The sequence below is a fragment of the Nomia melanderi genome, chromosome 10, assembly GCF_051020985.1.
Source record: "Nomia melanderi isolate GNS246 chromosome 10, iyNomMela1, whole genome shotgun sequence".
Taxonomy (NCBI): Eukaryota; Metazoa; Arthropoda; class Insecta; order Hymenoptera; family Halictidae; genus Nomia; species Nomia melanderi.
Genome location: NC_135008.1, coordinates 13,677,646 through 13,692,368, shown reverse-complemented (window position 1 = coordinate 13,692,368; position 14,723 = coordinate 13,677,646). Strand labels below are relative to the sequence as shown.

Here is a 14,723-nt window from a genome sequence, read left to right as displayed (position 1 = left end):
TTTTTCCCGAATACACGCGCACGGCACAGGCTAACACACAAGGCACACACGCGCGCGCTCGCGTCTGTATCACGGATCACGTAATTTCCCGGAGCTTCCCCTCCGTTGAACGATCCCTCGTGAGTTATCTCCCTTCCCGTTCGCTATCCGAGGGAAGAGCAGGCACCAGCGTCGCGCGGCCGGAAGGGCACAGGCCGCGACCAGCTCCAGCGGACTTACGTCTCGTTGTTCCGTCTTCGTCGACCTGCTCCACGCGATTTTACCGGCGACCCGAGAGATATCCTGCCGCGACGCTGTGCGAGACCGGCACTCGCCGACAACGACGATTAGAAATTCGACTGGGCCGCGTTCACTCCCGCTACCTAACTGCTGCTCTCCGTTCACTCGCTCAGCCACCCTCGCACGCACTCACGCGTAACGCGGCTGGCAAACGCGTGCCACAGCCCCGAAGCGAAATTCCTCGTCACACGGAATAACGGAGCCGCTCTCCGCTCCCGTTCCCGGTTCTTCCCCGGTATTCGTTGTCGTCTCGGGTTTTTCGAAGGCTGGCCGGCGCGTACGCGGCTCGCCGGCGGGACGCTGCCTCGACGTCGACGCCGGCACTTCCTCGATCTACCATCCCCCGGCTCCTCGCCGACCGAGGGAACGCCGCCGGTGCGTGCGTGCCGGCTCGACGACGCGAGAAACACGCGCGCGACTCGCGGCCTGAATGTGGGGCAAGGCTCTGACCCACGCACACACGGCCGCCCGTGTGTGGCCCCCGCGGTTACCACGGCTCTCGCTACTGCCGGCCGCCTGGCACAACGTGCGCCTTCGCTACTAACCGACCCCTCCGCTCCTACCACCCCTACCGCCCCTCCCGGCAATGGTAACAGCCCCGCCGACCACCCTCCCAGCGAAACGCCGCGGACGCCCCACCGACGCAAGCCGCACGGAGAGAGAGAGCGACCCCCTCTGCCCGACCGCGCCAACGACGATCAACCTTTCGAACCACCACCCTTAGGACCAATGCCGACGCGCATGACACAGGGGCGAAGACATCGGGCACCCTTGGCGCCCCTGCTTTCGGAGACTGCGGGTGTTTGTGGGAATTTTTATTTTTTCGAATGCCCTCGGTGGGGGGCGGTTGTTTCGGGATTTAGATTTTCGGGGTGAGATTTGTGGGTGGGGAATAATGAATTTGCGTGGAATATTAAATTGGTGAATTTGTTAGGAACGGGGTTGGAGGAACGCATGGGGAATGAAAACAGTTCTTTTGTTGAATTGAGTTTTAAGTTTTTGGGCGTGTTTGTTTTACGCTGTGTGCAGTGGTTCTTGTACGTGCGTGGAATCTACTGTATAATATTTAATAAGATAGAATTAATATAGGAAATTGTTGTTTCTTGTAAATATTAAGGGAAGCATTGCAGTATGGGTATTTTATACGGTTTTTAGTACAAACCAACAAGTGTTAAGAATCCAATTTTTTTCTGTTCCTTTTTTTTATTGTTAGTTTGAACTGTTTCAATTTTATCGGTAGCATGCAATGGTGGGAGTAGATGGATTTAGCAATGCGATGGGTTTTATTTAGTGACAGGTGAATTTGTTCGGTTGGTAATTAAGCGGATAGGAAAGAGTGGGTTAATTTATTGGAGGTTTTGTTTCGGGGAAACGCAATGGAAGGGGAGAGGGTGGAGTACTGTATGTAGAGTGAAAGTATGCTAATGGGTGTTGTTATTGAAACGAAAACTTTTGTTTTAGTGAACGATTGAGTTCGTTTTGTTAATATTTTGTGTGAGTGTGTATTGTGACTGGTGAAAAGTGAGAAATTGTATGATGATGAGTGCTTAGGGATGAACGTGTACTGGGGTAGCAGTATGAAGGATGGTAAGGAAGTATTGTTATCGACGGATGTGGTCGTGATAATTTGAAACGAGTTCAAGAGGAAAGCAGTGAGTGCTCGAGGATAATTTCTAAAGGGAATGATTGAAAGTGAAGAAAATTGAAAATTACGTGTTAACGTCTTAAGAAATAGAAAGGAATTTTTCAAAAGCTTCTTCGAAGTCAAGTTATATCCCTAAATGTATCATATGTATGAAAGCGTTCTCTGCATGAAAAAATATGGAAATAGCTCGTGACTTATTTTCGTGTCCGTTACCCTAATACTTTTATGTGCAGGATTTTAAAAGGGATTGATTTACGTAAAAAGTGCGGTTCTAGTGAAAAGGAAAGAAAAAATGTATTTGCAGTTGTTAGGTGTATTATTGCACTATTCGTTTAATTATAAAGAAAATTGATTAATTTGAGTTCAGTTGATTCTAAACTGAAATTGTTCCTGAGAGAATATTCCAAATTTTGTATTCTATATTTGTTAATATAAGTATTCGAAGATTTATGAACATAAGTATATGTCTTAATACAGGTTTAATAGGTGAATACTACTGTACATATACTTATTCAAATACAGTTTTGATTTCCCTAAAGACGAATTTAAAAATATCGAGATCCGTATTCAAATATTGATATTTAAAGCTTTAAAACGAAATCTGTTGAAACAGAAAATATGTAATTCATGAAAATTTAATTTACATCCGTGTTGCAGGTATGTATATTTTTAAATGTAGATATTGTTTCAAGTAGAAGAGCGCAACTCTTTATATTTGATTTTTAATTGTAGATAGCTAATGCAATTATAGTATCAGATTCAGTAACTTATAAGCTCTATTTAATATACTATCTGGGAATCATCCGCAAATATACACACATGAAAAGGATAAAGTATGCACACTCCTTCATTTCATCGGTGTTGATACCATCTGTCTGTTCATTATAAACTGTTTTCACTGGAATTGATGATCGTACATATTTTATACCGACGACTGGATACTGTTTTTTATAATAATTTCTGGAATACTGAGGTAGAATTTAAAAGTTATCAAAGATAATAAAATATATACATTAGCACAACTGAAAAATTTTCCTGCAAATTTGGATTTTTGTACACAATTACAAAGAAATGGAAGGCTACACAAAATTTTATTCTCTTCGTTAATGGATTCGGTAAATGGAAAATAAAATGAAATTACATTAAATTTTAATTATTCTACTATTTTCAAATCTTCCGAGATTTACATGTGCTACAAATTTATGAAAATTCTCAACCTGGTTAAACGTTAATTTAATAAGTAGGAACGGCGAGCATTACAACCAATAAACCTAATTTGACTTAATATTCTGCATTTTTTTCGTTCATTTAACGTTCATTTATATCTATTATTCTTATATTATCCGATTAATTAGTTTTTGAATTTTTGCCAATTTGTTTCCGTTTCCATTGAGAAACATTTATTGTTCAACTTGTTTATAATCGTTTATTTTATCAATTGCTGTAGATATAGATACGTATTACGTGTCGGTACTAAAATTTATTTCGGTGCTCCATTTGTTTACACCTTTTTTATAGTTATTGAAAGTACTCCATGAGTATAGAGTTTAGCGTATTCCAAGAATTTCACGCTTGAAGTTTAGTGTTGCCGATAAATACAAAAGAGTTTAAAATCAAATATTGCCCTAACAAAACGTTTAATCAGTATCGCAATTTTTAGTGTTAACACTAGAACTACCAAGTAAACAAACCGATTACTTATAATTTTCGTATACAAATTATAAGAGTGCATTTATTGAAATTTCGATTGACTTATATTCTAGTTTGTGCAACACTGAAACAATTTATTTAATAATTTTCTAGACAATCATTTGTTTTTCCAATAATTTTAAAAGTAAAAATCCAAAATGAGCCACTTAGTGGTTCTTATGTTCATTATTTAATTAACTTAGCAGTTTCTTTGCATTTAGGACAACGATTTGGCTTTTCTATATAAACGAAAATCTTCTGTTCCTATAAATAAAATGGCAATAATTTCATGTTCATAAACATATGGGAACAAGACTAACATTCGACTTTAAATTCGCGAATAACCCCGTTTACTGAGAAAATTCGACAGTTAACACTAGAACAACTGAGCTTTTAATATGATTAATATATAATTCTTATAAAAATTGTAACAATAGATCGTTTTTTTATTTCTCCATATATTCATTAGAGTATTCAAGTGAAACCCTTTATTTTTTAAATCATTTCGAATGTTTAAGACTTTTAATATATCACTAGCTACAAAATAGAAAAACTGAGAACCCGTCATTGTTACAAGTGCGGTAGATCATTAAGGAGTTAAAATGCCCTGACAGATTCACAATTCAACCAATACCGTTGTTTTGTTAATTCGCAAAAGTAATTGGCCGGGAAAACACTTTGTGAGGACAATTGTGCCGGACTCGCGTCGCCGGAGACGCGCTAGTGTCAGCGTGCGTTTATGCAGATGCGGCATAGAATTTTATTAAAACACTCGCCAGTCCCGTAGGAAGAGGAGGGTAGTGAGAGCGGGTCGGGGACACACAGTTTCTTTCATCGTTCGTGTGCGCGTGCCACCGCATTATGCATGATGCATGACCAAGGCTTGCACGCAGTGGGGCTAGAGGCGAACGTACCAGCAAGTGGCTACGCAACTAATAGAGACGGGCGGACAACTTTCTGACACGTGAACACGTTGAATGCCGCACGATTTCATAGATCAAAGTACACAAAATGGAAGAAATATAATATTCAATCGTTTGATTGAATTGCATTATTACTATGGCACGTTCATGTAGCTGATTGTTGCCGTATTAGGTAGCATTATTTATGATATAGAAATTTTTTCAAATTATCGTAATTTAATTGAGCGATGTATAGTAATTCGATTTGGTCGGGGGTCACTGGTGACTCCCGTGGAATTCAACGTGTGAATGGCCAGAGGAGTTTCAGGTTTTGCGATAAAGCACAGTAATCAATGATTTTTTTGCAAATTTGTAAAACGATATCTAAGGCATTAGGCAAGTGTACTTATATTGTAAAATATTACATTAATAAAATATGCACAGACTTACAAAGTTTAAAATAAATACATTACAATCGAAAGAAGCTATTGACACTTCCATACGAGAATGTTTCAATACGTTGATCGTCAGCTAATTGTTTAGGTTACAGTCTTAATAATAATGATACTTCGTGAAACACAACATGTCCCTTTGAAAAAATGTCTACGCGAATGGTAAGAGGAGTTGGTCCTTAGAGCACAGACTAATATGTTCCAATTTCTACTAAAGTTTCCACAAAGTTAACTTTACCTTTCCTATGTAAATATAGAGTACTAAATATTAATACTAAAACTACCGAGCAGTTAAATTGACGTTTTAAAATTCCTCTATAGAAATTCCAATAGTGCATCTGTTGAGACTAATTGGTTTACAATTCAGTGTGAGTATTACTAAACAAATTTCTGTAATAATCTCTTAGAAGAACATTTGTTATCTTTTTCATAATTGCAAAAAGAAGAAATCAAGAATGTGTCATTTTAACTCGTTTGGTAGTTCTATTGCTAAATATGAAACTGGAACCGTCATTATGAGACTTATGAAAAATCGTCGAACACGGGCGTTCATCTAGGAACAAATTTGGCGATCGCTGAAACGTTACATATCAATTCCGGAGGAATCGACGTCGCGTGCGACCGCACAGGATTATCTTCCGCCTTCGTCACCGATTCTCGCGCATCGGTACGCTGCACCGGTGAAAAACTGCGCAGCATCGGGTGCAACAAACCGTGCAGCTTGTGCACCCGGGCACACGAACTGTGTCACGTTCAACAGTTTACCCTACATTCAACAGCCTTCCCATCGGATCGAGCAGGATGGTATGGAGCAGGGGAATGGAGGGGAGGAGGGAAAGCTCTAAACCGCGGTTGGAGACAATAACAAACATCGCGAAAGAACCTTCGAGCGTGCAACAATCGTTGACGAGGGAAGTTCGCTGAAAGTGGTTGCTTTAACGAGAGAGATGGGTGAGATTCTGGGGGTAGAGTTTCTACGCGATGATGAAGCGGGAATGCTCAGTAAGAATTCTGACATGTAGTGTTGATTTCGGGAAGTTCAGACTTGGAGACGCGGTGGTATAGAATGCCGTTGAATTGAGTCGAGTCTGACTGTCTGATCTCGACTGTCTGATCTCGACTGTCTGCGTTCACTTGAATTTGTTGGTGATACCGGCAAATGTAATCTTTCCGTTGATCGTTTTGGTAATTTCAGAATAGTAAATTTCTGAAACATTGGGGCCGAGAATGGAATGTTTTGTGTTATTCTTGCTTGTCTTGGTTAGTGAGAGTGGCATGCAATGGTCAATTTTAAAGGAGGTACGTTGGATTCGCTTATTTCTGTTTCATATTTTCAGAATATCTGTATTTTCTACTGAATGTTTGAGATTGTAGACTTTTAAACAATGGACATTTGGAGAATTGGCTGAATAATGATTGAACGATTTCAAAAATTAATATCTGACATTTTTATTCGGTTAATCAACACTTTTACTTATTTTCATATTTATACTTTTCTTATGTGAAAATTTCAACATTTCTCATTATATTCATTTCTCTAATAAAAATATTTTCTTCAGTTGCAAATATAAATGACCATTACACAGCATGCTCGCTGTGTTCAGCCATATATTTCTTGCTAGACACAGTGCAAGTATGATCACATAAAAGTTGTAATTTTACACTGCACGTGCCTATGGTTTGTATCCTTATATTACGCGTGTTTCACCAGAATATATCCCCAGCATTGCTCGCTGTCACGACTGCCATATTAGCCGCCATTCAAAACAGCACAAGAATCCAGTAATATACACCATTATAGTGCAATATACTATTATTCACATTTTTGTAAACAAAGGCGTCAAACTTACTGAAATTTCACGCAGACAAACAGTCTAGCCCGGAGCGCGAACAGTGTGCATATTTGAAGAAAGGAGAAGGGAAGGCTCGCACGTCACAGCCGTTACAATAATTCAAACGTCAAGACGTATCCATCCTTCAAAAATCCGTCTGGGCAAATAACATCGCGATATAAATGAAAAATAACCGAGCTTCCTTTACTCGTCGCAAATCGTGCTTCTTCTTCGATGAAGAATTCTATTTCTCGGACGTTTCTCGTCGACACAAGTCGAGCAAACTGTTGAATGCAAAGCTACGAGTTCCCCGCGATTGGTTCGTGAGAGGCATCTCCGATTGCGAAACTTTTGAGCGACATTGTACCTTCCGATCGAGAAGAAGACACAGAATTGCGTGCGCCTGGAGCACGGTCCCGGAAAAAAATGGGATCGCGTCGCCGGCAGATGCCTAGCCGAGTCCTTGTGCGTCCCTTGACAGGCCGAGTCTCTTTTCTCCCAACCACTTCCGTGCCTTTTCTCTGTTCGCCCCCGTATTCTCTGGAGAAATTATATTCCGAACGGCGGCGAGCAGACGGGCGGCGGGGGTTGGCAAGAAAGCTGGAAAGTGCGGCGGTTCGCCGGAAGGCGCGGACCACGCGGTCTATTCAACCAGTGGCGGCGGTGCCAATATAGCCGGATGTTGACCCGGGCTCGATGCAATCACGGCTGCGGTGGCTCGGTGACCGATCTCTTCCACGACCGCGAGGAATTTTTGTTGGAAGTATCGTCGACGATGTTTTATTATTGCAAACGAATTACGTGTTTTTATGTATTTATGGGGAATTTTGGAAGCGCAAAATTGCATAGAATGCACGCAACAGAATATATATGAAATAATCAAGTGCGCTTTTTATTGTATTTTCTAGGAATATGTTTATTCCATAGTGATTCGGTTTGTTGAATTATGTTCTGAAAAATTTTAATTCATATAATGATAATTAAAATGAGAAAGATGTCGGCATGTTATGTAGAATAAGTACATGAGTCAAGTTAATTTTTGATTATTGGAATATATTTATAGTTATTTGGATTTCATCGGTAGTTATTGAAAGTAATCGTAGAATCAAAGAATTGATGGTTTCTTTTGTGCATATAAGGTGAGAGTATAAAATAATATTTTGTTTCATATGATTGAAGCGAAAAGTTTTCAATAATAAATGAATTTTATAGTATGCATCTAATAAAGAAGTTATTTATAACGGAATAGGATCTAGGGTTGCAATATGTGAGGAAAGCGTATGATAATTTCAGTTTTTTAAATTACGTGTGTAGTAAAACTTTAAGTGTTCATAAATTCCAGTCTGCATCTATACTTATAAAATAATTCCATGCATAATATAAATCGAATAAAGTTTTTTAGGTCTCGTATTTTCACTGATTAAAACTACTTGCAGAAAATTTGGTTTTTTTAAGGTAATCCACCAGGTCGTTTAATTTCTTTACGGCTAATTTAAAATATAAAATCAATAATTGAATTGTAGAAATGAATAAAAAGTATCTATATAACCATTCAGAAATATTTTATCAATTACAATACCCAGAAATTAGGAACGAAAGGAATGTGAAAAATAAAGTGAGTTAGTTATCTGTAATTATTGTTTGAATATTTATTTTCCATTGTATTTTCATTGAATTTTAACTGTAACAAAATAATAAAATATTTTCTGAGATCATCTGTCGGTACACAGTTGTAACACACTGCAATATTGGTACCGTAGGTCACCCACAAGGCGCTGCAGTCTCTTTCGATCTTTATTCTCGTACTTCGTTTCAAAATTACCTTTCAGTATTGCTTGTTCAATTATTATCATTAAAGTATGAAATTATTATTAATAAAATTGTTTATCTTATTCTGCATTGCATTTTCTCCGTTTGACAGTATTTAATATCCAATATTATTTTTAACCAATTATCGTATGTATCAAAGGGGTGAAAATAATTTTTAAAAATTTGGGTGTGAAGTACATGTTTGATAGAATGACTTGAAAATCACTGGAACCTCAATCATGTAGTTCTTATTGCCATTAATAATTTGTAAAATACAGCATCAATTGCAATCACAATAAAAGTTACTTATCTACCAAACACATCTCCACCTCTAAATATGAAAATGGCAACCAAAAAACGAAAACTCCACATTCAAATATCAAATATTCTTACAGAGAGCTGCATTCCACCAAAATTTCATATAAATTGGCCTCCTTCAATACAATGTACTCGATCCTGAAGAAAATTCAATCAAATTCATCCCTCCAATAAATGACTAATTACATCTTTTCCTCATACTGTGTCTATTAACCAAGAACGAACCCCCAAGGCCTCGTGTTCCGCACGACAATCGCGAGTCGTAACGCTGCCGAAATGGACCAGGCTCTCTCTCTTCGAGGGCTGCGGGTGTATTTGATCGAGGCGTCGGGCGGTGATAGGCCGAGCCGTGGAGAGGGACGCGCGACCTAGAATATGCTGGCGGTTGACGGGTGGAGGAGGGTCGGTGGAAGAGAGAAAGTTAGAGAAAGGGGTAGAGGAAGAGAGAGTTACAGAAACAGAGGGTTAGAGGAAGAGAGAGTTACAAAAATAGAGACAGAGAAGGAGAGAGTTACAGAAACAGAGGGGGGTTCAAGTAAAGGAGGAAATTAGAGAAAGAAGGAGTTACAGAAAGAGAGGAAGAAAGAGGGAAAGACAGAGAGAGAGCTAAAGGAGACAGTTAAAGGAAAAGTGAGACAGAGATGAAGATAGTCACAGAAAGTGATACAGGAAAGGGGGACGGAGAAAGAGATAATTTCAGAAAGAGGCAGGAAGAGAAATAGTCAGCGAAAGGAGATGTCTATAGAAAGAGACAGGGAAAAGAACAGCTATAAAAAGAAACAGAGAAAAAGATAGCCACAGGAAGAGACAGAGCAAGAGACAGTTAGAGAGTAAGAAGGATAGAGGAAGAGGGGGATGAAACGACTCAAGAGGAGAGTGACGAAGGGAGGAAAGGATACGAGGGATTCGGCAAGGCTTGTAGGGACGCAACGACAGGGCGAAAGGGGGGAAGGCAGCGCACGCGGTAGCAGCCACCACGTCGTATACCAACGCCACACCATATTGATTTTCCGGCGGGAGGGGGGTGACGAAGACCGCGGTCGAAAGAGAGAGAAGGACAAACCGAGGAATAGGGGAGAACGATGAACGGAGAGGAACGATAAAAGCGAGGAAAGAAAGATTCGACCGTAGGAAGGGAGAAAGTTAAGTAAAAGTGGAGCTAAAGCACGACCAGAGAGAGAAAGGGATGGGGGGGAGAGAGACGGTTGTATTGGTGATGTATCGGGTGAAAGGGGGGGGGAGAGGGATGGTACACGCGTGCCGGGGTGGGTTTAGTCGCTTTCTCGCCGTTAACCTGCTCGACTGACCCCTGAAGTTAAGTTTGAAGATGGCGGTCTGTACCGAGGGCTAGGTGTAAATATTACTGACCGGCGCGGCGCGGCGAATTTATGTAACGCGTGCAACGCGTGAGGATTGAACTAGCAGGTTCACTGTACAGTCTGTGACGAAATTGGTTTTTGAATTTCGAAGGATTTTGCAAGTTTTTCTGATATATTAAATTACTGAATACAAACGCACAGAAAATATTTTACTGTTTTTTTTTTTGGAACAAATGTTCGTATTGCTTTTGAGGGAATATATTTGAAGATGTAATTAATATTAAAGGTATAATTGAAAGCTAGCGTTGGTTGTACCAGTGACTGATTATTTTTTTTATTAATATTGTTTAGTAGTCACAGAAGGAGTGTTGCACTCATATAGAATGTCACAACATTTCCATTGGTATGTGAAATGTTTTTCAGTGAAGAAAACAAACTTTCCTAATTTTAGCATTTTTAGGATATTCCACGAGAACTCACCTGCTTTTATGGGGTGAAAATAGGCGAAACAAAATTGTGGGCATAACCAATGTGTTCTCAATTAAAAAAGGGAGAATGCAGATAGTATGAATATGGATAAAGAACTCCATGTATCGTTTTAGATTTGAAAAACACTGCAAATTCAAAGCGGCTCTTTTATTCTGTCGCATAGCGTGTACATGTATACATCCACTCACGTGCGCGTCGTCACGTGTTAGGTCAGGCACGATGTAATTGACTGATGATTAATTCACGGTGATTCAAGCGGCTTTGCACTGTCGAGGCAATTCAATATCGTTATGGTTTAGTAACGCTGATGGAAATGTTTCATTTTTTGTGTTTCCGATTGGTGTTCTTCGTTTCACAACCATTGGTAACTGGAGATATCAATAGAATATATAAATAACGGTTAATAGGATTATTTAAACATTATTTCACAGCTTAACTTCGATCAAAGATTTCATTTATTAAAACGTTTAATCTTATTACGAACTCTTCACGCACATTTAATCCTTTGCACTTGAAAGGTCACCACACCATTTGATCCAGTAAAATCATAAAGTCTTATATATATAATAGATCTACAGAAATTTACTGCACAGTTTGTTTTAGCGTTCTTAGAAAAATTGATATTCGTTCGTTTAGATCTTGCAAGTTAATGGTTTAAAAATATACAATTAATGTACATATGTGCGCAATTACATGAATCAAAATCGACTCAGACATTTACCAATTAATGATCATAAAATTCAGTATGAGTCAAATTGACTCGTTTCGTAACTCTAGTATGAATTTATGTAGATAAATTTCCTTATTAGTTTCAAAAAATGTGGATTATATCTCATCCATAAATGTTGAATACTTTCAGTGAAAAAGTTTTGAGTAGATTAGTAATTGGTATCTTCTGTCAACAATGTCCGAAAACTGGAAGACGGCGATTGGCGTCTGGGGCGATTCGTCTACTTTCCCGCGTCGAATAATCATCGGCAACCTGTTCTTAATCAATGCGAATGATAGATTACGTTTGACACGATCGATTGACTGCTCCTCGTACAAATTGAATCTCGCAATGCCACGCTTGAGTTTAATTAAACGCGCGCCCGACTAGAACTTCTACTGGGACACAGTCCGACCGCGCGTCAAAACACTCCCCGATTAAACTTACACGAAACATTCCGTCGACGATGATCACCTCGTTTCCCGAGAAAGTTTTTAGGAGCAACGTTGCATGGGAAATATTTTTCACGCGTAACGAGCTGCCCTCTGACGGAATATCGAATTACTTTGTCATTTTGTTTCATGAGTACTTTTGTTCGTTTATTATTCAATGTTGCAGAGATTTATGTGATGTTTTGGTATTTTGGTTGTTCCTTATTTTTCTTTGTTCATTTTTGTTCAGTTTTGTTTTTCGGTAATTATATAAGAGTGAAGTGTTTTTCTTTCTTCGTTTTGGTAATAAGTAATATTTTTATTCGGTTCAGTAGATGTTTCTAAAAGAATAAAAAATTGTGTATACAGAAAATGAAGAAATGCTTAAAGAAATTAGTATAATTATCGTTTTAATTTGTCTTGCTCTACATGATTATATTATGTGATGAAATTGTATTATTTTTATCGTATACAATTCGTGATTTCTGTTAAAAACGAAATGAATCAGGACTTATAATAAAATCTTTAAGCTTGTTGTGAATATTTTAAAAATTCTTGCAGTATCGGCGAATGTAATATACGTAAAATTCATAACGCAGTAAATGCAAATTATGTGCACCATCGTTGCATAAAAGGCGGGGATGTTTCACGCCATTGTATACTTCGCAACATGGAAAGTGTTACTTTCGATGCTCGACTAATAGCTTTCTCTGTTATTAAAAAAACTAATTTCAGCCGGGATATATTAAACGGGTTCGCATTCTAATTACAAACCGCGTGCAGCCATAGTCACTATTTTTATTCTAATTAGAGGACACAAATATCTGCCTACATCATTACGAGGAAATTTATGGTTTGGGTTTACCCTAACGGAAAATGAGAACGAACATCGAGAAAGTAGTATTGTTGGGACACAAAGCATGTAATTAGATCGAGTATCCTGAAATGGGTGTTTCAACAATTTCCTTAACGAAACGGATTAAAAGTAGGTGTGATGCTTTCGCCATTTTATGCACGAGGATTCGCAATTGTAGTTACACAACTTCCGAAAGAACTTTATATGTACTTAGAGGATAATGAAGAAAGTCGTGTTGTGATATATAGTCAGAAACTAATAGAAAACCAATCGTTTAAAATACCATACACAATGTAATTATATAGAATACCTTAAAATAATATATAAAATATAATAATATAAAATAGATTGATATATCAAAATATCAAAATATCAAGATACCAAGATACCAAGATATCAAGATATGAGAATATCAGAATATCAGAATATCAGAATATCAGAATATCAGAATATCAGAATATCAGAATATCTGAATATCAGAATATCAGAATATCAGAATATCAGAATATTAGAATATCAGAATATCGAGATATGGAGATATCAAAATATCAAAATATCAAAATATTGAAATATCAAAAATATACAAAGTAGTAAATAAAATGTATTATATTTAATGCATTAAAAATAATATTAAACATTAAACTGATTTCAAATATTTTCCACGACAAATAGGATGTTTTATTTTCCAAACTACATGTAATCTACATGTAATCCAATAAAATCAAAAGCCACAATATTTCTGCTTCAACTTCGACATTCCTCCATCATGGAGAACGAAATTTCCAGTCGAAGTACTCGCAGTATTGCCAAAGAAGCAACGGTGGAAATTAACGCGCGGTCGGACTATCCCTTTAACCATGTAGATTTCATATCGCCGTGATAAAAATTCCAGCAGGTAGCGCATCACCGCAGTCCGACTGACACCGCAAGCGTCACGATCCGTTGGCATCAGTAACTCACACACTATGTTTTCCGCAGTTTGTTAAAACAGGAGCGTCGCAACGGGAGCACAGGTAAACGCGGGATTGCCGAGCTTGATTTATTTTCACGCAGCGACTCGCCTCCTACCACTGGAAACTTTGTCTTCTAATAAAATCGGACTCCCCTGGCTCGCACCGTTCCGTTACTTCGATGCGGTAGCAATCGGTTTCCGTAACGTATACCGTAGAACAAGGGCGTCCAACTTTTTAGCTTCCCTCGGACACATTGGAAAAACACGGGTTGTTATGCGCCGCACATAAATTAACTTTTTGTGGCGGATTGACGCCGTAATGACTATTTTGATCTGTCATATCTGAAAGGGATAGCTATGAATGAATAATTTAATTATTTAAATAATGAGAAATTGATACGTGGTTTTCTTTTATTCTGATATTTAAGATTTCGTACATAATTAATTTTTTACGAAACGTGTTTTTAATGGTTTCACAAATTCTCGTCCGCGAAGGGTGAGCTATATGTTGTATTTGTATTACTATTAATGGGTCTTTTAGTTGCAATCTTATAAAGTTTGTAAGTTTATGATTCTTTGTTGGCCTGCATGCAGTCTGCGGGTTAAACAAGCCTGTTGTAGAAACTCGATTATCCGATTTAACTTTGTACTCGAAAGTTTTTCGTTAGAAACATTCAGCACTTCCTGACGAAACGTGGAAAATATTGTTCACAATTAATTTATTAAGAAACCACGCACTAATTACGGAACAAAGGTATTTTATTTCAATATTTCACGTATCGATGTAATATACAAAGCTTAATAGTAAATACCAAAGTTTATAAATTTACCGCGTCAACTCATGCGACGACTGAGAGTTGTCTCTCGAGTGGAAAGGCTTAACCCATTTATATTGTACGACGAAACGAAAAATCTGAAAATTTGTTTCGTTAAATTTTGATACAATAATAGTTGAACAAATAATTTGTGAAGTATATAAAATAATTTGTATGTATATTTTTATCTAATAATTTGCATTACTTTATTAATAATTTAATCTTT

At 38.1% G+C, this 14,723-nt stretch overlaps 1 protein-coding gene across 7 annotated transcripts in view; it reads right to left on the bottom strand.

The window, feature by feature from the left end:
* unc-13 overlaps window positions 1-799 on the bottom strand; it is a 261,538-nt gene extending 260,739 nt beyond the window's left edge. For 6 of the 7 annotated variants that reach the window (XM_076371394.1, XM_076371403.1, XM_076371395.1 and 3 more), the window contains exon 1: window positions 220-799. The gene's annotated coding sequence lies outside the window, so the exon portion shown is untranslated. The remainder of the gene's footprint in view (window positions 1-219) is intronic. The other variant, XM_076371399.1, reaches the window with a different exon arrangement.
* Window positions 800-14,723: the final 13,924 nt, after the last annotated feature.